This window comes from Acomys minous (assembly GCF_964271855.1).
Source record: "Acomys minous genome assembly, chromosome: 17".
Classification (NCBI taxonomy): Eukaryota; Metazoa; Chordata; class Mammalia; order Rodentia; family Muridae; genus Acomys; species Acomys minous.
The window spans coordinates 61,905,225-61,932,481 of record NC_140500.1 but is presented as its reverse complement, the minus strand read 5'-3'; the positions used below and the strand labels follow the sequence as shown (position 1 = coordinate 61,932,481).

Sequence of the window (27,257 nt, the reverse complement as noted above, 5' to 3'; positions counted from 1 at the left end):
GTATATTCTACTATAAATGTTTCATAATATTTCATAATAGTAATAGAGGCTTAAGCACAACAATTGAGAGTAAAGCGAAGGCACTCAGAAGAAAGCAGGAAACATCCAATAACAAGGGTATGAGCTTCTCAAAGCAGAGTCATGGGAAAGTAGGACAAAGCCAAGTGTAAATAGTACTCAGGAAAGCTGGGAGGTGTCCTCTTGGATGGGAAATGTTTAGAATCTAGGACCTCAACTACATGATCAAGCTAAGGAGCTGGATTTTATAGTGTTGTAAAAAAAAAGAAAAAAAAACAGGAAAAGGAATAGAATACACCCTGGGGAGTATACCAACAAGAAACATGGTTGATTTCACAGTTTGCCTTGGCCTGGCTCTCTATGTAAAGCAAAGAATTCTGTTTACTCGGTTGCTTAATTAGTTGGTACTTGGTTATGGGATCTCCACAGCCCAAACCTTCATAATAAGTATCGAGTATCTCTAAGGAAATGAAAAGACACCTCTGGACATGCGCACAGCATATTCGAGGGACAGTCAGCCAGCTCTGTGGCTGCACAGGTAGGTGAAACTAGAGGTGAGAATGCGCTTGACAACAGCCCCACAGCCACTGCTGTGAATAATGTGTAAAGCAACATCTGAGATGAACTGTGTTCTCAGACCCCCGAGTGTGTGGTCTTCCAAAGTAGACAAGAAAGCTGAGAGTGTCTTGTGCTCTCTACAGCAACTGTCTTCATCATGGTTGAAGATGTCTGAAAATATAGTCTTGTATCCCTGAAAAAGGTGTGTCTTATATACTGGCATCTTCAAAGGAGCAACAAAAAAACCACCGTAATTCAAAGGTGACCATACATTTCAAGTCAGAGGGGTTTCTTAGAGCATTCATGAGAAGACACCTGGGGATGAGGCAACGTTTCTAGCATGTGGAGCTATAGCCCAGTGACAGACTGTGTGCTGAGCAGGCACATGGCCCTAGATGCACTCTCCAGCACCAATTACATTAAAGAAATTCGAAGAGGCTCTGCTGAGGCATACATTTTTAAATATTTTGTGGCCAAGAGTCACTTACTCAAGATGTACCTGTTCATATGATAATACACCCGCTCTTGTGAGAAATAGCTAAGAAGCCAACACAGAGTGTGTATCTGGGGCAGAGAAAATGAGTGAGTGTTAAGAAACAGCAATAACTTCCTTTTAAGGCCGCTACTTACTGAGAACAAGAAGTCTAGAAGTACAGAGTGATGGTCAGCTGCTCAGAGATTCCATGGAGGACCTGATTATTTTCCCCTTCCATCCATAGTACACAGACTTTAGTCCTACATATATGTCATCACTAGGCGATTACAAACCTTCAGCATTGACTGTGACACTGCATCCAAAAAGCAATGAAGTAAAAAGAGAGAAAGAAAGAGCCCCAGGTAGCCTCTTCTGAGAAACCTCTTCATTGTCTCAAATGCTATAACACAATGCCATATAATGGCTGGCTTCAACAACAGAGCTTGCCTTTCAGATGTCTGGAAGCCAGGATTAAGGAACGCTGTCTTCAAGGCTTATAGCCAGCTGCCTTTTCTTTCCCTATGCTGCCCTACGGCCTCTCCTCTGTACCTGGCACATGCTTGTGGATGAATCAATAGAGCTATCTCCCCCCAGTTCTTTATGAGAGCACCAATCTCATCGTGAGAGCTTCACCTCATGACCTCATCTAAGCCTAATTACCTTTGCAATGTCTCACTTCCAAACTATCACCTTGAAGGCTGGAGGTGCAGCGTATGAGCTTGGCAGATGGCACAGGCATTTGTCCCCTCCATCAGGAAGACAAAAGCAACCAGAAACAGGCAGTGGAATCCAGCTTTATCTCTATAACAAGGACAGGTCCCTGTGAACCCACAATTAAAGGCAGGGAGGTGAATAGTTAATGGGGTATGGTTCTACCTTTAGCAATATTAGGGCCATCCTAGTGAAGAAATAAGCAAAGGAAATAGGCATATTCTTGCCCAAGTCAACTTATTTACCAGTACTGGGACTTCGTTAAGCTACTGACACTAATTATAATTATAGTACCTTGATAGTTTGCAAGGTTGGAAGGCTTGGGAGGTAGCTCAGTTGGAAGAGTGATTACCCAGTGTGCACAAAACCTCGTAAGCCTGGCCTGGTGATATACACCTGTAGTCCCAGCCTCCAGGAGGTGGAAGCAGAAGGATTAGATGTCTAGTTCATCCTCATTTACATAGCAAGTTTGGGGCTACCTGAAATGCTTGAGACCTTGTCTAAAATACACTGAGAGACAACTGTTGGAGGTTGTTTTTTTGAGTTGTATATTCAAATGCTGATTTTTGTACCCAGAGATCTGGCTGCACTCCAGATGTTAGCATTGTCATTGCTATGAAGTATCTATCACCTGTCTTTGGTGTTATGTAAAAATTGTTCTCCATCACTTCTGATTGGTTAATAAAGAGCTGAACAACCAATACTTGGACAGGAGAAGATTGGTGGGACTACTTCTGATTCCAGTGAGGAGGTCTCAGGTGGAGAGAAGGGAGAGAAGAATGCCATGAGATGGTCACCATGAAGGAGAAGCCATGAGGAAACAGATGGAGCAAGAACAGCCAGGGCAAGACTAAGATGGCTTGTAACAGGATGCATGGCTGGGAAGTAGGCCAGTGTTAGGATTAGTTGAGTTAATCTAGATTGAGCTAACTGAGAATCTTCCCAGCTATGGTGCCTAAAGCTATTATTAATAAATATAAAGGTGGAGTGATACAAGATGCTGGGCTCCAGTGTGCATAGTTTTTTTTTTTTTTTTTACTGCAATGACTGCAGAGCAAGTGAAAGTTCATGCTGTGGACTCCAAAACACCAGTGTCTCTGTTTCCCAGGTGAGAGGAGAGACCACGGGTGTCAGGATCTAGTAGTTCCAACCTTTGGTCATCTGGATACTCCCTCATTTCAGGGGAAAGCCCCTGGGTTCTAGGATGCTCAGTTCCAGCTATTTCTACCTTCCCAAGGAAAGCTTCAAGGTTCCAGGTGTGCATAATTCCAGCCTCTGACCACCAGACTCCTGGATCCAGGGAAACAGTCACAGCCTCTGGTCCATTTCTCTACCTGTCTCCCCTGAGGAGACCAACCAGGCCTCAGGAGCACACAGGATATCACTGAAAAATGGTGGTGTCCAGCCAGCATGGTATCTGGGCAGCTTGAGCTCAGAGACCACGGAGTGAGTGAGTGAGTGGTGGCGCTGCTGACTCTGGGAGTTCCCCCAGCAAGAAGAGTCTCCAGAGTTCCTGAAACTTGCTGGTCCTCAGGATCACAAAGTCTAAACACCCCCACTCCAATCCCCTGCCTGTAGGTCTATTTGGGACACAGCCACCTGAGAAAAACTGCAGGCTGTTCCCTAAAATCCAGTAGCCTGTTTGTCCATAACCATACCCTCTATCCCTAGGAGGGCTCCTCCAGGACATCCAATCTCCTGCTCAGGACTCTGCCCAATACCTTGGAGAAACAGTGGGTACCAGGAACAACCAGCCAACATCAGGTACAACCAGATGGCTAATGGCCAAAATAAGTACACAATCAACACAAGTCAGGCCATAATGGCATCTTCAGAACCCAGTTATCCCACTGCAAGAATCCCTGAATACCCTAACACAACTGAAATGCAAGAAAATCACCTTAAACCTATGCTTTTGAAAATGATAGAGGTATTTAAAGAGAAAATGAATAAATCACAGTCAAACAGGAGAAGGAAATGAATAAAATGAAAATGAAATGAAAGTAGAAATAATAAATAAAACACAAACAGGAAATCCTGGAAATGGAAAACTTAAGGAAGAAAACAGGAACTACAAAGGTAAGCATCATTGACAGAATAAAAGAAAAGAAGGAAAGAATCTCAGGTATAGAAGATACAATTGGAGAAATTGATAATCTGTTAAAGAAAATGTTAAGTCTAAAAATCTGACACAGAACATCAAAGAAATAAAGGATACTATAAACAGATGAAATCTAAGAATAATAGGAATAGAAGAAAAAGAAGATTTCCAGCTCCAAGGACCAGAAGATATTTTCAAAAAAAAATCACAGAAGAAAATTTCCCCCACATAAAGAAAAGATGCCTATAAACATACAAGAAGCCTATAGAACACTAAATAGATTAGACCAGAAAAGAAAATCCTCCCAACACATAATAATCAAAATACTAAATATATAGAACAAAGAAAAATATTAAAAAGTTGCAAGGAAAAAAGTCAAAGTAACTTAAAAAGGCAAACTTATCTGAATTAAACATGACTTCTCAACAGAGACCGCAAAACTAGAAGGTCCTGGAGAGATCTCTTGAAGACCGTAAGAAATCACAGACATCAGCCCAGACTACTGTGCTCAGCAAAACTTTCAATCACCATAGATGGAGAAGACAAGATATTCCATGACAAAACCAAATTTAAACAATATTTAAGCAGAAACCAAGCCCTACAGAAGATACTAGAAGGAAAACTCCAACAGAAAGAAGTAAACTATACCCAAGAAAACACAGGAAATGAATAACAACACTGCATCAAAACCAAAAGAAAAGAAACACACAAACATACTCACACCACCAACATCAAAATAACAGGATCTAGCACTCATGGGTCATTAATAACTTGCAACATCAGTGAACTTAATTCCTCAATAAAAATGTTTACAGAATGGATGTGTAAACTGGACCCATTATTCTGCTGCATACAAGAAACATACCTTAGCAGCAAAGACAGAAATTACCTCAGCGTAAAGGGAGGGAAAAAGGTTTTCCAAGCAAACAGACCTCAGAAGCAATCTTCAGTATCCATCCTAATATATAATAATATAGACTTTTAATCAAAAGAGATGGGGAAGGACACTTCATACTCATCAAAGGAAAAAAATCCACCAAGATGACACCTCAGTTCTGAATATCTACCCCCCAAATACAAGGGCACCCACATTTGGTGTTTTTCCTTTTTTGTTGTTTTTGTTTTTGTTTTGTTTGCTTGTTTGTTTGTTTGTTTGTTTTTGAGACAGGGCTTCTCTGTCCTGGACCCACTTGTAGACCAGGCTGGCCTCAAACTCACAAAGATCCACTGTCCTCTGCCTCCAAAGTGCTGGGATTAAAGGCATGCGCCACCACTCCCAGCATCTTTTCTTTTCTTTTTGTGGGAAAAATCATAATTTAATTCTTTTTATGCATTTTTATAATGTATTTACATTACATCTCGATTGTAATTCCCTCTCTTTTATCTTTCTGTTCCCACCCCCTTTCCCTTTTCCACCCTATTCTTCTCTCCTTGACCTCTGACCAGTGGGGTCCTCCTTCCCCACTGTCTGACCAGAACCTATCAGGTCTCATCTAAACAGCCTGCATCTCCTTGCTCGGTGTTCCCACAGAGCCTCTCTGCCAAGGAACAGTGATCAAATCATGGGCACCAGAGTTTGTTTCAGAGGCAGTCCCCCATTCTCCCCACCCCTGCTTCCCCAGATGGAGAATGAGCTGTCCATCGCCTACATCTGAACAGGGAGTTTAGGTTCTCTGCTTGAAATGTCCTTGGTTGGTGCATCAGTTTGTGCAGGCCACCTAGGTCCAGATCTGTCAGCCTTGAAAGTCTCCTTATGGAGCTTCTGATAACCCACATCCCACCCCCAGTCCCTCCATCCCCCATCTCTTCCATACAACTTGATGCTCCTAACCAAGAGTCTGGCTTTGAGTCTCAGTATCTGTCCCGATCCCTCACTGGGTGGAGTCTCTCAGAGGATATCTATGTTGGCCTAATATCCACTTATAAGTGAGTATATACCCTGCATGCCTTTCTTGGTCTAGGTTATCTCACTAAGAATGATCATCTCTAGTCCATCCACTTGCCTGGAAATTTCAAGATTTCCAAGTTTTTGAAAGCTGACTAATATTCATTGTGGAAATGTACCACAGTTTCTTTATCTATTTATTCTTCAGTTGAGGGGCATCTGTTGTTTCCAGATTCTGGCTATTACAAATAAGGCTTCTATGAGTCCTTGTTGTAGGTGGAGCATCTTTTGGATATATGTAAAAGAAACATTACTAAAGCTTAAACCACATATCAATCCCCTCACATTAATAGTTAAGTAACAAGGAGAGCCCAAGGAAGGCCCTCCTTGCATCTCACTCATAGTGAAATAGAATAGATAGTAGAAGATGACGTAGTGAAGGAACCTGGTTAGAAGAGGGTGTGGGGAGGGATAGAGGTGTGAGGGGGAATCCAACGTGGGGAGAGTGGGGAGGGGAGGTGTTAGACCCTGGATAGAAAAGGGAAACCGAAGGTCTGGGCATTACTGAAACAGGTTGGAAACCCGAGATGAGGAAGGCTAAAGGAAGGATATGAGGATGTTGCTAGCTGAGCCTCCTCGCAGATGGAGACAGGAGACTGAGGGAGCCACCTTCTAGCCAAGCAGGACCTGTAGTGGTGGGAGGGGAACACCAATCCATCTACAAAACCTTTGAACCAAAATTTACCCTATCCACAAGATGTGCAAAGATAAAGAGAGTGACTGAGGGAATGTCCAACCAATGCCTGGCCCAACCTGAGACCCATCCCATGGGAGAGAGCCAACCCCTGATACCATTAACAGTATTCTGCTATGTTTACAGGCAGGAGCCCAACTTAAATTGAACTGTTCTCTGAGAACCACCCATCGGCCCAGCAGCTGATCAAATCAGATGCTGAGACTCATAGCCAAGCATTAGATGGAGCTCAAGGAGTCTTGTGGAAGAGTTGGGGCGATAGAGACAGAAGGACCCAGAGGGAGCAAAGAACACTGCAAGAAGACCAACAGAGTGAACTAATCTAGACTTATTTGGGCTTACAGAGATGCAAGCACCAAGGAAAGAGCATGCCTGGATTGGACTTAGGCCTCCTACACATGTGTAACCGATGGGTAGTTTGATCTTCATGTGAGTCCTCTAGTAAGTTGAGTGGGTGTTGCCTATGACCTGGACTCTGTTGCCTGCTTGAGATCACTTTCTTGCCTGACTCCTTGGATGAGTTCAGTCCTGATGCAACTTGGTGTGCTGGGCTGGATAGGTGGAAGGGGCTCCTCTTTTCTAAGTACTAGGGGAGCAGGGAAAGGGGAAGAGGGTGGGAGGGAGGGACCAAGAGGAGAGGAGGAAGCTATATTCAGGATGTAAAGTGAATATATAAATTAAAAATAAAATTTTAAAAATAAATAAACATGAAGGTCTTGTGTTTTTATTTGAGAGCTAAGATGAGTATGTAGAGTTCCCTTAATTTTATAGACACAATAATGAAAATTAAAATGACGTTAAAAAGTTTCTGAGAGAAGGCAGAAATAATCTTGAAGCCACTAAACCCACTCCACAGCACAGTGTCCCTTTAAATAACCATTATCCCGAACTGTGGCACCCTTCTCAAATCCGTCAGAGACTCAGTAACAACAAAAACATGCGTTGGTCTTAAAACTTATTAAACGGTCTTAATGACTTCAATTTTGCATGAGCTTGTTGAATTTGCAAGTTTACATCAAGAGGCAAGGATGGTATTTAACAGAATTCTCAGGGAAGTAATAAAATATTTCTCGTTTATAATGAGTTTGGTAGTGTTGAAACTGCAACTAGCATCAGTCTTTTTCACTTGTGTTTAAACTCGACGACCAGAATTTTGCACAGGGAATGCTAGAAAAATGCTTTTCCGATTCTAGGGTCAAGAAACAGAGCTAACAATGGCTCTCAGGAGTTCTGCAGGGCCATTACTGTGTGTAGTTGTTATGTCTCAGGGGCTGGAGTGAGGCAGCCCTGCATCTCAATACAGATAATTAGTCTGCTTTATGTGAGTACTCTACTACACTTTGATTTTAAAACCACCTCTGGAAAGAAATAGGAAAATTCAAAATTAGAGTAAGAAAGTGGATCCCACCATGGCCCCAGAAGCAGCAGTGTGTAACTATAAATGAGTGGTCCTGCCACATCTGACACACAGGAGGGGCTTGTTAGATCAAAGCTCTCTTGAGCACTCATAGCTTTGAAACAACAAATATCTTCGTTCTGTCTATTTCTGACTACATCCATTTCTGTATGCAGAAAACACCTCCCATGTAACCACTGAGCGGCAGCTCAGGGATGAGCCTGAGACAAAAAGAGAAATCAGACATCGTATGTGCAAGACCAATGGGGCAAAAGGCACATACGGTCTTCAGCCACATTCTTTCAGCGATGCAGCCAATCTCTCTGACACATGCAAACTATCTCAGGTGTGATGGCTTTCCAGGAAAAGCTCTGCCCTACTATCTCTGAAGAAAGCCTACCTCTAACTTTCCAAGAAATCCTTAATAGGTCACTAGAGCCGTGGCTCAGAAGTTAAGAATGCTGGCTGCTCTTGCAAAGTAACTGGGTTTGGTTCCTAGCACCCACATGGTGGCTCACAGACATGTGCAATTCCAGTTTTATGACATCTAACACTCTCTTTCTGCAGGCAATGGAAACACATACTGTGTACAGACAAACACACAAACAAAAGAGCCATGGACATAAAATACATTTTTTAATTCAAAAAATAAGTTCGTAATATATTCCTAAATGGTATCCAATGCTAGTTGGGCCAGGTTCTTTAAAATCTTGAATTTTGCTACCTACTTCTTCTAGTAATAACACTTGTCAACATAGCTTGATAAAACAAGTCTCAGAATTCTGCTTAACACCAGTCTGTAAATAAATGGATACAAGGTCATCCATTGGACTAGTTTGAATAGTAATGGCCCCCATAGACTCATGGGTTTGAATGCTTGGCCCATAGGGAGCTGTAGCTTTGTTGGAGTAGGTGTAGCCTTTTTGGAGTAGGTGTGGCCTTGTTGGAGTAGGTGTGGCCTTGTTGGAGTAAGTATGGCCTGGTTGGAAAAAGTGTGTCACAAGGGGGTAGGCTTTGAGCTCTCAAGTGCTGGAGCCAGATCTAAGGTGACTTTCACTTCTGCTACCTGATGATCCAGATGTAAAACTCTCAGCTCCTTCTCCAGTACCATGTCTGCTTGCGCGCTGCCATGCTTCCTGCCATGATGGTAGTGGACTAAACCCTTGGAACTATAAGCCAGCACCAATTAAACATTTTCCTTTATAAGAGCTGCAGTGGTCATGGTGTCTCTTCACAGCAATAGAAACCCTAACTAAGACACTCATCTTACTCTGCCATAAGTTGAATCAAGGCCAAATTGCTGTGACTGGAGACTATTTTTCATTTCCTTCACAATTAGCGTTCTATCTCAATGACTGACTCAACTCACTCACTCATTTACTTATCTACATTGGTATTTATTTATTTTACATTTTGTGTTTTTATCTGTATCTGTGCATGCTGTGTGTGCATGTGTATGGGTATTTGCATGTGTTGGGGCACATGTGTATATGCTAAGATACATGTGTGTACTCATTTGTGTAGAGCCCCAAAGATGACATCAGGTGTCTTTCTTGATAGCTCTCCTCTTTGTATATTGAGGCAGAGTCTCTCAGTTGAACCTAGAGGTTACCCATTACCGAGTCTGTCTAGCCTGCTTACTCTGGGGTCCCCTGTCTTTGCCTCTGATGTGTTGTGATTACAGTCAATAGCAGAGAGAAGTAAGAAGTGACAGAAGAATGTGAAGATTGGCACTGATCAAAAAGATACAGAAGGGCTCAAAAGAACACTCCAGAAGGGCCCCAGGACAAACACCCTCATTCTTGCTAAGTCACCACAGGGCTGTTATTGATATGACAGTCTGACTTATTTTATTATGGGATCTGAGGATCCAAACTCTGGGCTTTACGTTCATAAAGCAAGCACTTTCCCCACTGAGCTATCTCTGGCCCCAGTTTTCCTATCTCTTGAGTCTGAGGCACATCATTTCTCTAACTCTTAATTGTGGAGTAGATGAAGAAAGGGCAAAGAAGAGAAAAAGAAACAAGTTTACTGAGTTATGATTTTTTTAAAAATCAAGGAAAAACACTAGGATGTGTGCATTTTTTTCTCAAATAAACATAAGTAAACAAGGTACAGTCTCAAGTGGGGGCCGTTCACTTATAACAAGAACCTCGATTTTACAAAACAAGCTCAAGAAAAGGGCAAAGAAGCAAAAATGTTAGTGTACAATTTGATGGAGGGGAAAACTACCTCATCAGTCATGAGTCTCTGGCCTTCACTGTGCCCTTAAAACACACCTCTATGATGTAAGTAACCAGAAGTGGGTGGCAGCACCCGACGGAGAAGAGCACTAACAGAACAAAAAAACAAGAAGTGACAGCTGAAAGAGTGCCGACGAGCACGAGGATTGAAAACTGATCAAAAATAGACAGAAGAGCTCAAAAGAACACTCCAGATGGGGACCCAGGACAAACACCCTTCATTCCTGCAGAGTCCCTGGGGGGCTATGATTCATATGACAGCCTGGCTTATCAAGAATAGCTTGAAAAATGTGTAGTACTTTGTTAACATGGGAGTATATGACAAGGCAGATAAACAGGACCAAGAAACATTGTAAAAAAATAAAAAATAATAAGAAAGATGCCATATGACAATGGAAGAAGACTTGGGTTTGAATAAAGCGTCTGTTCTACCTTCCAGTGACTTAGGACACTAGTCTGGTCTCTGTCAGCTTAAATTAGCATATCAATAGTTGGTTCTTAGAGCTATTAAAGGACCAAATAAATCAAGGCTAATTACAACCTAACCGCAGGCCTGGCAATGGGGTTCTCTTTACTTCCCTTAAAAGAATCAACTTCAGCAACGTCGTAGGAAGGGCATCCCTCTGAGACGACCTGTCCTCCAAAAACCCTTCATCAAGCCACTCAGTGTTCATAGAAAGATTAATGTGAAATATTCAATTAACCAAAACCAGTCCAAAATGATGAAGTGATTTGGCCCCTTTTATTATAAATACCTCACCTTTTTGGAAAGTTGGCTGAACCCACAGGCTGCAGACATAGCGACTTCTCCTTGTTTTATGTTTCAGTAGGTCTGAATTTTCTGGATATTTTTATTAGGCCAGTCCAGCATCTCCCCTGCTATTATTTTGAGGACCTACTAAAGAAAACAGCTGCAGTCACCTGTCACATTAGGTAAGAGGACAGACAGAAGAAAGGGCATCACAAGCAAAGGTAGTCAAGGGAGGCTCCTTTTATCAGGCGTTCTGAGTGTCTTAAAGATACCAAGAGTAAGAAAGTGCCTAGAGGATGCCCCAGACTCCCCTAGGACACTCACTTCTAGGAAGGTCTATGAGACTCTGCATTGTGTTAGCCTCTGCTCATGTGTAGGAAGGAGTGTTTAAAATGGAACTCTGAGGTATGACCGCACTTTCATGGCTGCATCATCTCTTGGGCTATAGTCTTGACTGAAGGAAAGAGCTGAAAGCAAGCTGAGCACCGGCATTGGTCTCTCTCTGAATCCAGGTTACAGACACAATATGACCAGCTGCCTCAATCTCAGGGCAGCCCACAGTCACACTCAAGTAATCAAGAGTAGGGACTGCCAAGAAAAGTCACGGGTCCACTCAAAGCAATCTGTATGATCCCCTTGTGATCTCATTTAAAAGTTCGAAAGCCAGGCTGAGGACATGACTCTGACGAAAACAGTGCCATACAAACAGAAGGGCCTAACTGTGATTCTGCATGCTTGTAACCCCAGGGCTGGGGAGACAGGCTGCTGGACCCCTGTGGCTTGCTGGCCAGGCAACCTCTCTAAATCAGTGAGCTCCAGGCAAGGGAAGTTTGAAAGCTTGTCTCAAAAACTAAGATGAACAACTCTTAAGCAATGAACAGCAGTCAAGTTGACCCCTGGTCTCCATACATTGGCATGTATATATGCAGACAGAGATGCTCACAAGCTCACACACACACACACACACACACACACACACACACACACACACACACACATGAAAAGAAAACAAAGGTAGCATCATCTCAAATTCAATCTGTGAGCTGAAGGGTTAATCCATCTTGGGTAATTCTGGCTGTTCTGTTTCTACTTATAACCCTCTAATCTACCTTATATTCTGTCTTATAGCTATATTATATCTTAAAACTATCCAACAAGTGCACTTTTGAGGATATTTATTGTTTGTCTTTTGGTATGACAACTGTCTTAGCATCCTGGAGTGAGGAGTCCAAAGGGGAAAATGAAGGTCTGCAGACGGAAAGGCTGGCCAGTGTCACCTCCTCTGTTCGCTCTCCAAACTTGTTGACACAGTGCCTTTTATGTGGACTAATTAAGTGGATTTAAGAATCTTATTATGTATCCAAATCAACTCTTACAAAGGAGACAAGTCACTTTGAAAGATCTCTACAAACGCAATGATAAACAAGATTCCAATCACGCAGCACAAGTGACTAACAAGGACACAGTGGAGTTGACACTTGGTGCTTCTAAAGTAAGAACTCCTGCAGTGTGCCACTGAATGAAACAACGGTCATCTAAACGGGTTTGACAAAAAGTCAGCTCAGATCAGTCAAAAATCCTAAAGAGCCCATTTGAAATACAAATTTGCATCTTCAGTCATCTCTAATAAAAGTCACCACATGTGGAGTACGCCAAGAAAAGCTAGGAAATTATTATAGTCTGAAACCTTCATGTTTACCAAAATATTGCAAGATGCAATAGCTTGTTTCATTTTCCTCTCAGTCTCTTGCTTTTGTTTGGGGGTCATATACTGCACATAATATATAGGATGGCATGCACCAGCCTAACATGAAATATGAAACCAAATCAATTTCTTGTGTCTACCCCCCACACACACACTTTAGCCACTATTTCACCTTCAAGGCTTGAGGTACTGGGCAGTCTGAAATATTCAAAGGAGGTTTGTAGAAATGAACGAGTCATACATTTTAGAATATACTTCCTTCCATTAGAGTTACATAAAGCCGTGTGCCTTCCTACTCAGTCCCCCTCAGTGCACATGTCCTCCCTCTACACAGCATATATGTGCCCCGGGCATGACCCTGCCTCTGTTCATTGCCACTAACCATCTTAAATACTAGCTCAGCTATCCTAGCATGAAGTAACCACTTCACTTATGCCTGACCCCGAAGCGCAAGGCAAGAAATGCAAACAAGGAAACAGAGCAAGAAACAGGCAAGGACAGATGCCGCCTGGTGGCATGTGGCAACCACTGCACATGGGACATAGGGAAATACACAGAGTATCCAGGACTCAACGTCACTTACGGTTTCAGTCGCCCATGCCAAGAAGTCCTGCAATAAACCCACCATACATGGATAAGGAGGGACTCCTGTACACAGCTAGAAATTTGAGGATGAGAACTTCATCCTGAAGCACACAGGTCCTGGCATCTTGTCCATGGCAAATGCTGGACCAAACACAAACGGTTCCCAGTTTTTTATCTGCACTGCCAAGACTGAGTGGCTGGATGGCAAGCACGTGGTCTTTGGGAAGGTGAAGGAAGGCATGAACATCGTGGAAGCCATGGAGCGCTTTGGGTCCAGGAATGGCAAGACCAGCAAGATGATCACCATTTCCGACTGTGGACAAATCTAATTCTTTTGACTTGCGGGCATCTTACCCACCAAACCATTCCTTCTGTAGCTCAGGAGAGCGCCCCGCCCCATCTGCTCCCAGTACCCTGTAATCTCTGCTCTCACTGAAGTTCTTTGGGTTCCATATTGTCCTCATTCCCCTCCAAGTTTAGCTGGATTGCAGAGTTAAGTTTATGAGATTATGAATAAAAAGTAAATAGGAAAAAAAAAACTTTAATTTTTTTCCTTTACTGTCAAGGAACATAATCAAAGAGTTTCTATACAAACACTGCCGAAAAGTGAAAACTTGCACAAGAGCCTCAGTCTAGATATCTGTAATTAATCTTTAAAAAGTCCAGAGAACTCTGGCAGGTGTTCCCAAAAGAAGGTCAGCCTAAGCCAGCAACGCCCAAGTAAGGTGCAGCATCTCTTGCTAAAACAAGGGAGTAGGAGTTGCCCTCTTGCGTTTTCTCTCTCTTCTCATAGCTGGAGGGCAAAGGGGCTGTGACTTTCAGATTTAATCATTTATTACATGTGTGAGAGAATTACCTTTCAAAACCAAGTATGTTAAACACAGCTTTAAAAAAAACCACACTGTGACGAGCTGATTTCTTGAAAGATTCTAAAATGCCATGAGTGTATTGAGTCACAGCTGAGCTCAAAGGGGAGAGCTGGTGGCAAGGACACAAAAGAAGCTCACTTGCCCTTAAACCTTATCACTCTTGAGAGAAGGCCGGGCTGCTCCACTGTGGAGCTGAACAAACAAATGGTTTTTTGTTTGTTTGGGTTTTTTTTCTGGCACAAAAACCAAATATATCTGGGGATAGATTATACTGACAACAAACAGAAGCAGAAGACACAAACATGATCCAACACACACAACTGTGTTGATCACCTTCTGTGTGGCTGGGATCCTGCAAAGTTTGAAGGCCTCACGTTCATCAGCTCTGAGATTCACAGATGAGAGACTCAGGCTGAGAAAGAGCAACCATTCCTACCAAGGTCACACAGCACAACTGCCGTTCTAATGGAGGTTGGCGAGCCCCAAGATGGTGTGTAGGTGTGGATCTGCTCACACAGAGGTGTGTGTGCATGTGCACATGTATGTGTGTGTGTGTGTGCATCTGCACACCTTAGAATGCAGAGGAGAGCCTCAAGGACATTTCTTGGGTGCCATCACCTTTTACTTTTCAGACTTTGGCCAAGTACCTTAGGTTGTCTGGCCAGTGAGCCCCCTGGAAGCCACTTGTTTGCTCTTCTCCACTGGTGGATCACGACTGTAGGGGCTCTAGCCAGCCCAACCATGACAAACATGGCTCCGGCAGGCCTTGGCCTTCTTTCTCATTCCCTTTGCCTTGCTTTTAAAAAAAATCATTAAGTTACGTTCTTAAAGCTAGCCACCAAGATCTATTCCTTTATTTGGCCACTTCCTCCTCCTGAGGCTGACTCCCAAGGCCCAGCTACCAAAGTGACTCCCCTAACTAATATGTCAATCAAAATTAAACATCTCATCTTAACACTGGATATCTCCCTTTACCTTTATAAACTTTCATTTGCCTATGGACCACATCTGCCTCTTCTCTATCCAGAGGTAGTTCTTTGTGTCGGTTTCCCACACACACACCTCCCAGGACAAATACCCCACTCCGCCCCCCTCCCTTGCTCCTTCCCCTTTCTCCCATATTCTCTGTCTCCTGCCTTTGTCTCTTGTTCCCTGCCCTTTGACCCTCTGGGGCAAATAAGTCTCCTTTGACCGAGAACTCAGTCTTCTGGAGTCTTGAGCCAATGCTAGCCCCTTCAACAACAGGGAGCCATTGTACCTGATGTTTTTAGAGTTCTAGGGATAGAACTCAGATCTTCATGATTGAAAAGCAAGCGCTCCATCAACTGAGCCATCTCCCTCACTCCTATTCAGAACCTTCGTTAAGTGTTTTTCTCTGAAACCAAAACTGTCGTGATTGACCAAGACAACTCTATTTAACCCCTTGCATATTTGAACAACGAAAGCAAGTATTTGCTATTTTGCCAAGTTGGAGCTACTATCTCTCTATGTTGGAAGTGGGGCTCTAAGGCAGGTGCAAGCTATCTCTGCAGCCCTGCATAGTAGAAATTCCACTGAGAAAGTCAACAGACAGGACAGCCCCTCCCCCCCAACCAGTAAATGTTTGCCCCTCTGCTGGGTGGAGCCTGCTCACACACTGGTGCTAGGAGTTTTTACATCTACAACAAACTCCATTCCAGATGTGTTTCCTAAGACACATCAGGTAACACCATGTCTCACTCAGAAGCTTCAGCTTGCCTGGGACTCCTGGGTATCTGATTTCCTCCTCCTTCTTAATTAGTGTTTTAGATTTAATTCTATCCTTCTTGTGTTTAGTTTACAAACTATTTTTTTTTCTTTCAAACTTTTGACAACCTAGCATTTCAAGCAGACTTATATATTCATAATTTGCTTTGATCTATACAAAATTGCCCAGTACCTCTGAAGCAGCCAAAACGAGGCACAACAATAAAGAGACTAGTATGTTTCCCTAAGTGTCTTGGGCTTTCTGCACTTTCATCTTTTGCAATAATCGTGTCATTTGGACAGCTAATGCTTTAGAGTTTGTAATTATATCCATGCTTTTGAAAGACAGAGTGAGATTAAGTAAATCAGTGCACTTTACAGGTAGAACAAATTGAAAAGGAAAAAAGGGGGCAATTTAATTCCTTTCCCTCCAGCTTAAACCTTAATTCAGCATGTTTGGAACACCTACCTGAGGATAAGTATTTAGACTTAGTGGAAACTGTGACCTTATAACTAAACCTGGAAGAAAAAAAATCAACTCCTACAAATTGTTCACTTAAAATCTTTTGTTCAATAAGAAGGGACTTGATAGTCTATAAGCATATACATGGGGAGGAGGTCCCCTTCAGTCACAGTCATAGAGGAGGGGAGTAAGGGGGAAATGGGAGGGAGGGAGGAATGGGAGGATACAAGGGATGGGATAACAATAGAGATGTAATATGAATAAATTAATAAAATATATTTTAAAAAAGAATTTGAATGAACAGAAACAAGGATCGTGGCAGGGGTTGGGGCAGGGGTGATGACAGGACTTCTGCCTTCTGAACCCTTAGCCTGAAGTATTAGATCCTTCCGCACAAAGTTCCATTGAGTAAGACAGCCTGTCTCAAACCCTCATGTGGACAGGAATGCCTCAACAGGAGAGATGGCTGAATGGTAAAGAGCACTTCCGGCTCTTGAAGAGAATCTGGGGTCAGCTCCCAGGGCTCACATGGTAGCTCACATCTGCCTGTAATTCTAGCTCCATGGCATGGGATGCCCTCTTTGGATGGATCTCTGAAGGCACAAGGCACACACATAGTACACATATATACAAGTAAGCAAATACTCAATGCACAAAATAAAAGTAATGATTTTCTAGCTGTGCTCAGCACATAAGGAACAACACCCAAGGTCGTCCTCTGGATTTAACATATAGCCACACATATGTGCTTATACACACGTACATATGTATATTTAATACATATCCCAATGCTGCAGACACAGAGACCAGTGGGTCTCCGGAGCTCCTTGGCCAGCCACCAATATAACCTATTTGGTAAGTTCTAGGCCAATAGAATGAGAAAAAAAACCTAGAGGGTACATGAGAAAGAACCAACAAGACCATCCACAACAAGTATGCATGCACAGCCAGCATACATGAACACACACATACACAAGGTGGATACAGCTGCGTCTTTGACACTTGCTGGTCAACTAGACTAGCTTATTTGAAAACTTTTACGCCAGAGAGAAACCAGGTCTCAAACAGAAATGGACAGTACCTGAAGAATGACACATGTGCACACACACACACACACACACACACACACACACACACAAAGACACACATCTGTGACAGACTAATATCTGCCAGTGTAAGTCAACAACCTTAAGATTGATGTTCTTCCCACTAGTACACAGAAACTAGGCTTTTCTGATTTCAAATTAATTTTTCTGGTCAATTAAGATCACATGCCCAAACATCCTCCTTTTTAGATGTCTCTTCTTTGATGCCTTTTACAGAGCAAAACAGGTAACCTTACATGTCTTTTTGTTCTGAAATCCTCAAAAAAAAAATCTCTCCTAACTTCGGATGAAACTAACAAGCAACTGATTGTGTCTGCGTAGCCTCACTTTTAAATGAGTTTCAAATGAAAATCTCCAGAAGATGGTATAATTAGCTGTTCTTTCTCTTTAATGAAGAACCATTTATGTCTCGGGTTCTGGACATTTTTCCCTTTACTCACAGAATAAAATAGTTGGGAACTAAAACGGTTCGTGGTACTTTTAAAGATGTTCCGGCTCTGCTTCCCAGAATCCCTTGATGCTTCTGTCTTCTAAAATCATAGAGAGGTTATCGTTATTTTTTAATTGTGCAGAAAAATAGCCCCCACATTTGCATATGCATGAGCATGCTCTCAAGATAAATACATGCAGTGAGCTCCCCGTGTGTCCTCTAACTACACACATGCACAGTTATATTAAGCCGAGGCCAAATGCATGTGTGGGTGGGAACATTCCCAGTTTCCTCCTCTCTCGAGTCATAATTAGATGACAGAATAATTTACTAATGTCCCCGAGAACGTTAGGTCTCCCAGACTTTACCATGTGTAAGAATTGCCTATATCCTCTCTAAACAGAGGAATGCCCTAGGTCTCACAAGGGAAAATGCAAAACCTTTTTTAAAACTCTGGGACACTCCACAGTGAATGTCACATACAGTCTTTAGATAAACTGCCTAGGCATTTCCTCCTTGTTTCCAAATGCTGTTTATAATATATGGAAGAAAACAGGGTTTGGAAGTTTTTACTGTCACCCGTTGTTTCTTTGCTTTGTGGTAGGAAGGGTTGAATCTTAGAGTTGTGCCCATTGTAGACAAGTGCTCTACCAGTAGGCAAGCCATCCAGCTATCTTTTTCCTTTTTTGTCTTGAGACAGATACTTACATTGAGCTCACTAGTCTGGACAGACCTTGAACTTGGAATCCTTGTGTCTTGGCCTCCAGGCATGGCTGAAAATTGAGTGCTAAAGATGTTTTCCTATGTGAAGAATACATCTGAAAAGTCCTATTCAAGTGCTCAAGTCCAGTCCAAACATGGGGAGACGGTTCAGTCAATAAAGCACTTGCCACACAAGCGTGAGGGCCTCAGTTCCATCCCCAGAGCCCAGGTTTTCAAAAATCCAGCACAATGGTGCATACTTGTAATCCTAAGCCTGGGGAAGCTGAGACACAAAGATTCCTCATGCTCACTGACCAGCCGGTCTGTGCTTCTTGGCTAGTTCTAGGCCAGCAAAAGTCTCTGTCTCAAAAAGAAAAGTGGGTCTGGGTTACCTCACTCAGGATGATCTTTTCTAGTTCCATCCATTTGCCTGAAAAGTGCATGATTTCCTTGTTTTTTTAATAGCTGAATAGTATTCTATTGTATAAATGTATCACAGTTCCTTTGTCCATCCTTTGGTTGAGGGACATCTGAGTTGTTTCCAATTTCTGGCTATTATGAATAAAGCAGCTATTAAAAAAGGAATTTCTGAAGTTTGTGGACAAATGGATTGAACTAGAAATTATCATAATGAATGAGTTAAGCCAGAAGCAGAAAGACTCAAATGGTATATACTCACTTATAACTGGACACTAGCCCAAGGGGCATGTCCTATGAAAGTCCCACTTTCCAGAAAAGTGGGATTGAGGTGAGGACATCCTATTGGGACTCTAGGTGAGAGAAGTATGGGAGAATGGGGAAATAGAAGGATCCAGAGGGTCCTAGAAACCTACAAGAAGAACACTATGATGGGTGGATCTGGGCCCAGGGGTTCTGCTCAAACTATGGCACCAACCAAGGACAGTTGAGTGGAGAGTGGGGACTGACTTTCACACAAACTCTGGTGCCCCATATTTGACCATGTCCCCTGGAAGGGGAGGCCCGGTGGCACTCAGAGGAAGGATAGCAGTCTACCAAGAAGAGATTTGATACCCTAGGATCATATTCAGGGGGAGGAGGTCCCCCTCAGTCACAGTCATAGGGAAGGGGAATAGGGTGAAAACGGGAGGGATGGAGGAATGGGAGGATACACGGGATGGGATAACAATTGAGATGTAATATGAATGAATTAATAAAAAAAATTATAATGCAAAAAAAATGAATAAAGCAGCTATGAACACAGTTGAGCAAATGCTTTGTTGTATGGTGGAACATCTTTTGAGTATATGCCCAGGCGTGGTATAACTGAATCTTGATGCTGAGCTACTCCTCATTTCCTGAGAACATGCCAGATTGATTTCCAGAGTGGTTGTACAAGTTCACACTCCCACCAGCAATGGGGGAGTGTTCCCCTTTCTCCACATCCTCGCCAGGATGTACTGTCACTTCCGTTTTTGAACTTCGCCATTCTGACAGATGTAATATAAAATCTCAGAGCTGTCACGTGGTATGTACTCACTTATAAGTGGATTTTAGCTGTGTAGTACATGATAACCATGCTACAGTTCACAGATGCAAAGAAGATAACAAGGAGGGCCCAAGGAAGGATGCTTAAATATCACCCAGAAGTGGAAATAGAATAGACAATGGAAGTGGTTAAAGAGAGGGACCAGGGTAAGAGGGGGGAGCATGGAGAGAAATGAGGATGGATTTCAGACCTGGGAAGAGACGGGCAGAAGGACTTGCTCAGAGAAGAAAAACTTTGGGTAAGGACTTCTCTGTGACAAACTAGAGACCTATGACATGCGGGCTCTTGGGAAGACATGAGGGTGACTCCAGCTGAGATTCCAAGCAGTAAGGGTCATAAAGACTGAAGAGGTTACCCTCTAACAAGACAGGACTCCTAGTGCTAGGAGAGAAATACCAACCCACACTCAAAAAATTCAACCCGAAACTGACTCTGCTTACAAGATATACAGGGACAAAAATAAAGCAGAGATTGAGGAGCTGTCCAAACCGACGTCTGGCCCAACCTGAGACCTACCCCGTGGGAGACAGTCAACCTCTGACACTATTAATGATACTCTGCTATGCTTGCAGAAAGGAGCACAGCATAGCTGTCCCCTGAATGGCTACACCCAGGAGCTGATAGGAACAGATGCAGAGAGCCATAGCTAAGCATTGGGTAGAGCACAGGGAGTCTTGTGGAAGAGAGCGAGGAAGGATGGAAAGACTCAGAGGGTCAGCAGCTCGACAAGAAGGCCAACAAAGCCAACTAACTAGGGCCGGGGGGGGGGGGGGGTGCAGGGCTTTGGAGATTGAAACTCCAACCAAGGGCCATGTATGGGCTGAACTGAGGCCCCCTACACAGATGTAACCAATGGGCAGCTTGGTCCTCGTATGGGCCTCCTACTAAGGAGAATGGGGACTAACTCTGACATGAACTCTATTGCCTGCTTTTCCATCACTTTCCTCTGGCAGGCTACCTGGCAAGCCACAGAGCAAGAGGATGTGTTCAGTCCTCATGTGACTTGATATACTGGGGGATGGGGGTTCACATTCTCTGAGAAGTAGGGGAGGGAGAATAGGAGAAACAAGGAGGGAGAATGGGACTGGGAGGAGAGGAAGAAGGATCTATGACTGGGTTATAAAGTGAATAATTAATAAAATTAATAGCAAATAAAAAAAACAAAAGTGGAATACCAGACACTCTGAGGTCGTGCTCTGACTAGTTTCTGAACTGCACGGTACTGCCACAACCAAGTCCAACCTGAACATTGCAAATACGTCAGCTGAAGGAATATAGCTCATAGGAGGGAAACCAAGCAAAGAATTAATAGCAGATGCACAAAACTCAATACAGAAGCAGAAGCAGCAAAAACAAAACAGCATAAACAGTGTAGCTCCTTCAAATAGTAATGGTCCCTTAGCAATGGCATCCAGTGAGAGAGAGAGAATTGGATGGAACCCCAGACAGAGAACTAAAATAATGATTATATGTTCAAAGACACAAACACCTAAGTGAATCAAGGGAGACAATAAGTGATATGAAATAGAAATCCAACAGAGATAGAAATACTGGAAACAATATGAAATGCTGGAAATAAAAAACAGTAAGTCAAATAAAAATCTCCATGGAAATTGTCAGGAGAGGACAGAATATCTGAGCCTGAAGACAAGACAGAGGAACCGGACAACTCAGCTAAGTCAAAAAAAAAAAAAAAACCAACAACTAGAAGGCACCCGTGGGAATACAGAGATAATAGAACATTCTGAAAAGAGAAGCTTTATGAGTTAGGGACATAAAAGAAAAAAGAATCTTGTTCTAAAGGCAGAGAATACATTTTCAAAAGAACCGTAACAGAAAATTTCCCAGTTATGAAAAAAATGCCAGTCCAGACACAGGACTTCAGATATGAAACAGCCAAATCCAGAAAAGAAGCCTGGTCCTCAGATTCCAATTAAAACATTAACTATAGCCAATGGACAGGACATTCTCCACAGTTGAGTGAAGAGTGAGGTCTGACTTTCACAGAAATTCTGGTGCCCCATATTTGACCACATCCCCTGGATGGGGAGGCCCGGTGGCACTCAGAGGAAGGATAGCCAGGCTACCAAGAAGAGACTTGATACCCTATGAGCATATACAGGGGGAGAAGTTCCCCCTCAGTCATAGTCATAGGAGAGGGGAGTAAGGGGGGGAGGGAGGAATGGGAGGATATAAGGGATGGGATAACAATTGAGATGTAATATGAATAAATCAATAAATTTTTTAAAAAATTAAAAAAACATTAACTATAGAAGATGATATAGAAAGTATAGTAGAACAAGCAAAAGGGAAACACCAAGTCATATATAAAGGCAGGTGCATCAGAAGAATACCAAATTACTCTACCTGGATGATGTATTTCAAGTTCTGATCTCTGCCAGCCCAGAATACTCTACTCAGCAAAGCTACTATCATAGTTGAGGGGAAAGGTGGATCTCTCTATGAAAAGCAAGACAGAGGTGTGTGACCACCAAGACAGCTCTACAGAGGACCTAACTATAGGCTGAAAAGATAGATCCACACACCAGGACACAGGAAAGAAGAAACCACACTAGAAAAATGTGGAAGACAGAAGAAAATAGAGTCCAAAGCACTGGAAAAACAACAAATGCCAAGACTCCATGCACAGCTCTCAACGATTACTCCAATGTCAACAGGCTCAGTTCTCCCAAAGACACAGACTAGCAGATAGGAGCAAACAGCAGGAACCATCTATCTGTTCCTTTTAAGAAATGTGCCTCACCATGAGAGGCAAAAGCTTCACTCAACTAAAAGAATGCAAAAGAGTCAATACTTTTCCAAGCAAGAGACAACAGTAAATGATCAGGTGTTGATTTTTGTAGCATCTGATAGGATAGACTTCAAACCAAAGCTAGTGATAAATGATAACAACGGTCAATGAGGGGAATATTCCATCCAGAGGATGTTGCTACTCTAAAGTTATATGCTCCAAACAAAGATCAGCATGACCCTCAAGCCTCACCAGAGAAGCTTTTCTCTGTAGTGGTCAGCAGTTAATGCAGACACATAACTGGCCAATCTGCTGAGAAGTGTTTATTAAGAGATCAACCCTACACTGCCCCTTGGTGGAGAGGCCCAGTGGGCACACAGAGGAAGGGGATGCTGGCTGTCCAGATGAGACCTGATAGGCTGTGGTCAGGTCATGGGGGAAGAGGACGCCACCTGTCAGAAGTCTAGGGAAGGGAAATGGGGCAGAAGAGGGAGGGAGGCTGGGAACAGGAAGATAAGAGCGAGGGGATTAAAATTGGGGATGTGATGTGAATGAATTATAATTTAAAAACTGAAAAAAAAGAGATTGGCCCTAAATCGGATTTTTATATCACTCCCCCACCCACCCAAAAGCTCAGGTGACAACATAAAAGAGGGATGGTAAGAAAGTAAGGAGCACAGGGTGGGGAGGAGAGACAGCATCAGAACTGAGACTCACAGCTCCTTGAACGATACTATGAAACCAAAGACACTCTGCAGAGACTCCATTGCCAGCCTTAGTCTATTAATACTCAGAGAAAAAAAGGTGGCTGATACCTGAGGGCCATCCTCTGGCCTTCACATGCAGGTGTACATGTATGCAAACACACACACGTATGTGCACACAAGCAGGAATATCACTCAAATGAATAGAAAAGACTGAGTGTCAGTCAGAATTCTCTGTCACACAATGAACTTCGAGATTAATAATTAGCCAAGATGTTCTCAAACAGTAGCTGGGCAGTCTACGTAGACTTGATCTGTAGGAGGGTGTTTGTTTGTTTGTTTGTTTGTCTCTCCTAAGTTGTTTATTGGGCATGAATTTTACAAACAAAAGGTGGAGCTGGAGAGTATTGCGTCTTATCCAGGCTGCACGGGGACAGCCACCAATAGTGTTGCGGCCCTTTCCAAGGCCATGGCTCTTGCAGACAGCAGACGTCAGTCCACGCATCTCTCTGTGTTTGTGGACTGGTTTGGTGATCCACTCGGTATCAGGATTTCTTCTGTTAGCTTTATGGGATGGATCCACGAGGATAACCTCAAAAATTTATATGTGGAATCTTCACCAACCCAGTAAGAATTCAGGACTCTCAATGTCCCCACAATGGCATCCAGCTCTCTCCATGGCAACAGACTGAAGTTGTCGTGCAAATTTTCGTTGGTTAACACCATGGTGGACAGGCTTGCTGTAAGTTGCACCCTTAGGAACTAGGGGTTTGCGGCCACCACGGCAGATGTGAATTCTGTAAATTGCATAATTTTGCTTGGCCTTGTATCCCAGCCTTCATGCCTTAGCAAGCCAGGTGGAGCTAGGAGCCTTGTGCAAAGCAGAGATCTGTCGGCATTGCCAGCAGTGGACCCTGAGAAGAAAGCACATCACATCAGACTGCTTCTTCCTCCATAGCTCCTGGATGTATTTGTATGCACCCAACTTGGCTCACCTGATGGCTGCTGCCGGAGCAGTGGCCCCTATGAGTTTTTTAAACTCTGCATCTGAAGTAGACTTTCTGCAAAGTTGACATATCTTAATCTATTATGTCTTAACCCCATGGTTAGAGTAAAAGACTGACCTCTCAGAGCTGGAGAGATGGTCCAGTGAGTAAGAACCCTTCCTGCTCTTACAGAGAACTTGAATTTGGCTCCCAACACCCACATGGCAGCTCACAACCATCTGTAACTCCAGTTCCAGGGAACCATATGCCATCTTCGGACCTCCCAGGGCATGCATGTGATATGCATGCATGTACACAGGAGACAAAACACTAATAGGTATAAAACAATGATAAGTAAATTTTTATGTAAAAGTATGAGTCCATTTGTGAAGGTCTCTGTTCAACTGCTAGTACTAAGTATCTTGTATGACTTATTCTCCCCCAAACATTTCTGTAGTCATTTTCCATGGTGAGTGCTCACTGGAGAGGGGAAATAATATGACCATCTGAATCCAGGTACAACTATGAGTCAGTTCCCTCCTCAGGTATTCAATACATTTTCATCACCCACCTGACCAGAAGGGCACTCAGAGACATCAGACTATGAGCAGAACTTTGGCCTGACCCCAGGTGGGCCTGTTGGGTATTTAGATTGGTTTATATTGGCACTCCCAGTTTTTGATCGTGTTTTCTCAACAGTCATGTTAAGCAAATGATAAAATCTACTCTTTCTCTCTACCATTATAATAAAGACCGATGGGACACTGGGCATCCACTGAAACCTGTCACAACTGAAAGTCAGGCCAGCAATATGGCTCAACTGGTAAAGGTGCATAATGCCAAGTCTAATAACTTTAATTCAGTCCCCAGGACACACATGGGAAAGGAGAAAACCACCTCCTACAGATTGTCTTCTGACTTCTACATGAGTGCCATGGCATGCACATGCATACACACAGACATATAGACACACACACACACACACACACACACACACACACACACACACACTGATTGCCTCCTTATTTAATATTCCTCTGTGTGATCAACCCAGAGTCTTAAACATTATTATGAAAATGATCAAAAAATAGCTCCACTTTTTGGTGCTACACAATAAATATGGAGTCTATTTCCTGGATAATGTGTCCCATTGGTCTTTATTATGATGCTCGTTGTTCTACTGATCAGAAAGAAATGGTGGATTTTTATAAACTTTGGGTGTCAATTATAACTGTTGGGGTGCAATTATGACCAGATTTTCTTGGACCACCAGCTCCTAATAATGACATGAAGACCTTTTATCTATTATGAAAGCTTGGCCTTGGCTTAGGCTTGTTCGGTACTAGTCTTAACTTAAATTAACCCCTTTATACTAATCTACCTTTTACCACGTGGCTTGTTACCTCTTCCCAGTCCCATCACTTGTTTCTCCTTCCATGTCTGTGCAGCAAAATCTTTCCACAGTTCCTATCTCTGCCTGGAAGTCCCACCTTCTTCTCCTGCCTCTGCTATTGGCCATTCATCTCTTTATTAAACCAATCAGAAGGTGTTGGAGAGAGTGTTTACAAAATATGATGCAGCCAGAGAATAACAATGCCAGAGTCCAGCCTGGACTCGGCTCTCTGCAGATACAGAGATCAGCATTTGAATATATAAAGACAACCTTTACACAGTGCACAAAAAGATCACCCCAACAGATTTTGTCATTTGCTTAGCATGACTGTTGAAACAACATGATCAAGGACTGAGAAAGTCAATATAAGGTAGTCTAAAGACACAACAGGCTCACCTAGGAACAAGCTACATCCAAAGCTCTGTCCATAGTCTGGTGTCCCTGAGTACCCTTCTAGTCAGGTGGGTGATGAAAATGTGTTGTAGGCATTGCTGCCTACACAAGTTACCAGCCTTGGCTTACACAGCAAGAACAATAGCTCACCTTCTTGACATACCTGTGGGTGATGTTAACTTCGTTGATTTCTATCATAATCTAGGACTCCTTGACCTTGCCCATTTTGGTGTTTCTCAGATCACAAGATTTTGCAGGGCTTGACTGAGTCTTATCTCAGAACATCCCAACACCAACACCAACACAAACTCTTCTGCATTTCTCTTCTATATTCAAAGCCCTATAAAAATCAGACCCTAATAACACATGAGAGCCCACTGGGCATGCTCAGATAATTCAGGATTATCGTTTCTCTTATAGTCAACCTGTGTTGCCTCTGCTACCTCCATTCCCATTTACCATGGAAGGAAATGCATTCACTGTTTTGGGGGATCAAGACATAACATCTTTGTGAGGCAGATCTCCTCTATGCAACAGAACCTCATAACCTGGGAAAACAAACACGACGCCAACTTAGGAAGGCCTTAAGATGGTTCTAGAAAATCAAGATTAGAGAATAACGACAAAATCCCTAGGATTTGGGGATAGGGCCTTGTTTTTGTTTTGTTTTGCTTTGTTTTTGTTTTTGTTTTTGTTTTCTTCTATATTACCTCCTGAGCTCCTGGCTTGCTGGAAACCCTGCTGCAGACAAAATGCCTGAGCAAAGGCCACTCACTGTGGGTTCACTTAGGGGATCCAGCACCAGTCACAGAAATCACCAAGTTGGGCACACACAGCTATCTCAACTCCAAGTGGGAGTAAGACTGAAAGGGAGCAATTCTTAAGGCACAATTAAGCTTTCCAAAGCACCTTCTGCGCTGTTGCTTCTCCCAGCCCACAAACACTGCCTTCTGGGATGTTCCATGGCACCAGTTGGCTCACCGAGAAATATCTTGGGTCTGGTTCACAGATGGAGCTATGTGACATGCTGGCACATACAGGAAGG

General features: G+C 43.0%; 1 pseudogene across 1 annotated transcript; it reads right to left on the bottom strand.

Annotated features, from left to right (window-relative positions):
• Positions 1-22,828: 22,828 nt before the first annotated feature.
• Positions 22,829-26,410, bottom strand: LOC311588164 (large ribosomal subunit protein eL15-like; annotated as a pseudogene). Its single transcript has 4 exons — positions 26,376-26,410; positions 24,436-24,501; positions 23,827-24,354; positions 22,829-22,877 (listed from the first exon to the last, which is right to left on the bottom strand). The product of its transcript is annotated as a large ribosomal subunit protein eL15-like (transcript).
• Between the last annotated feature and the right edge of the window lie 847 nt (positions 26,411-27,257).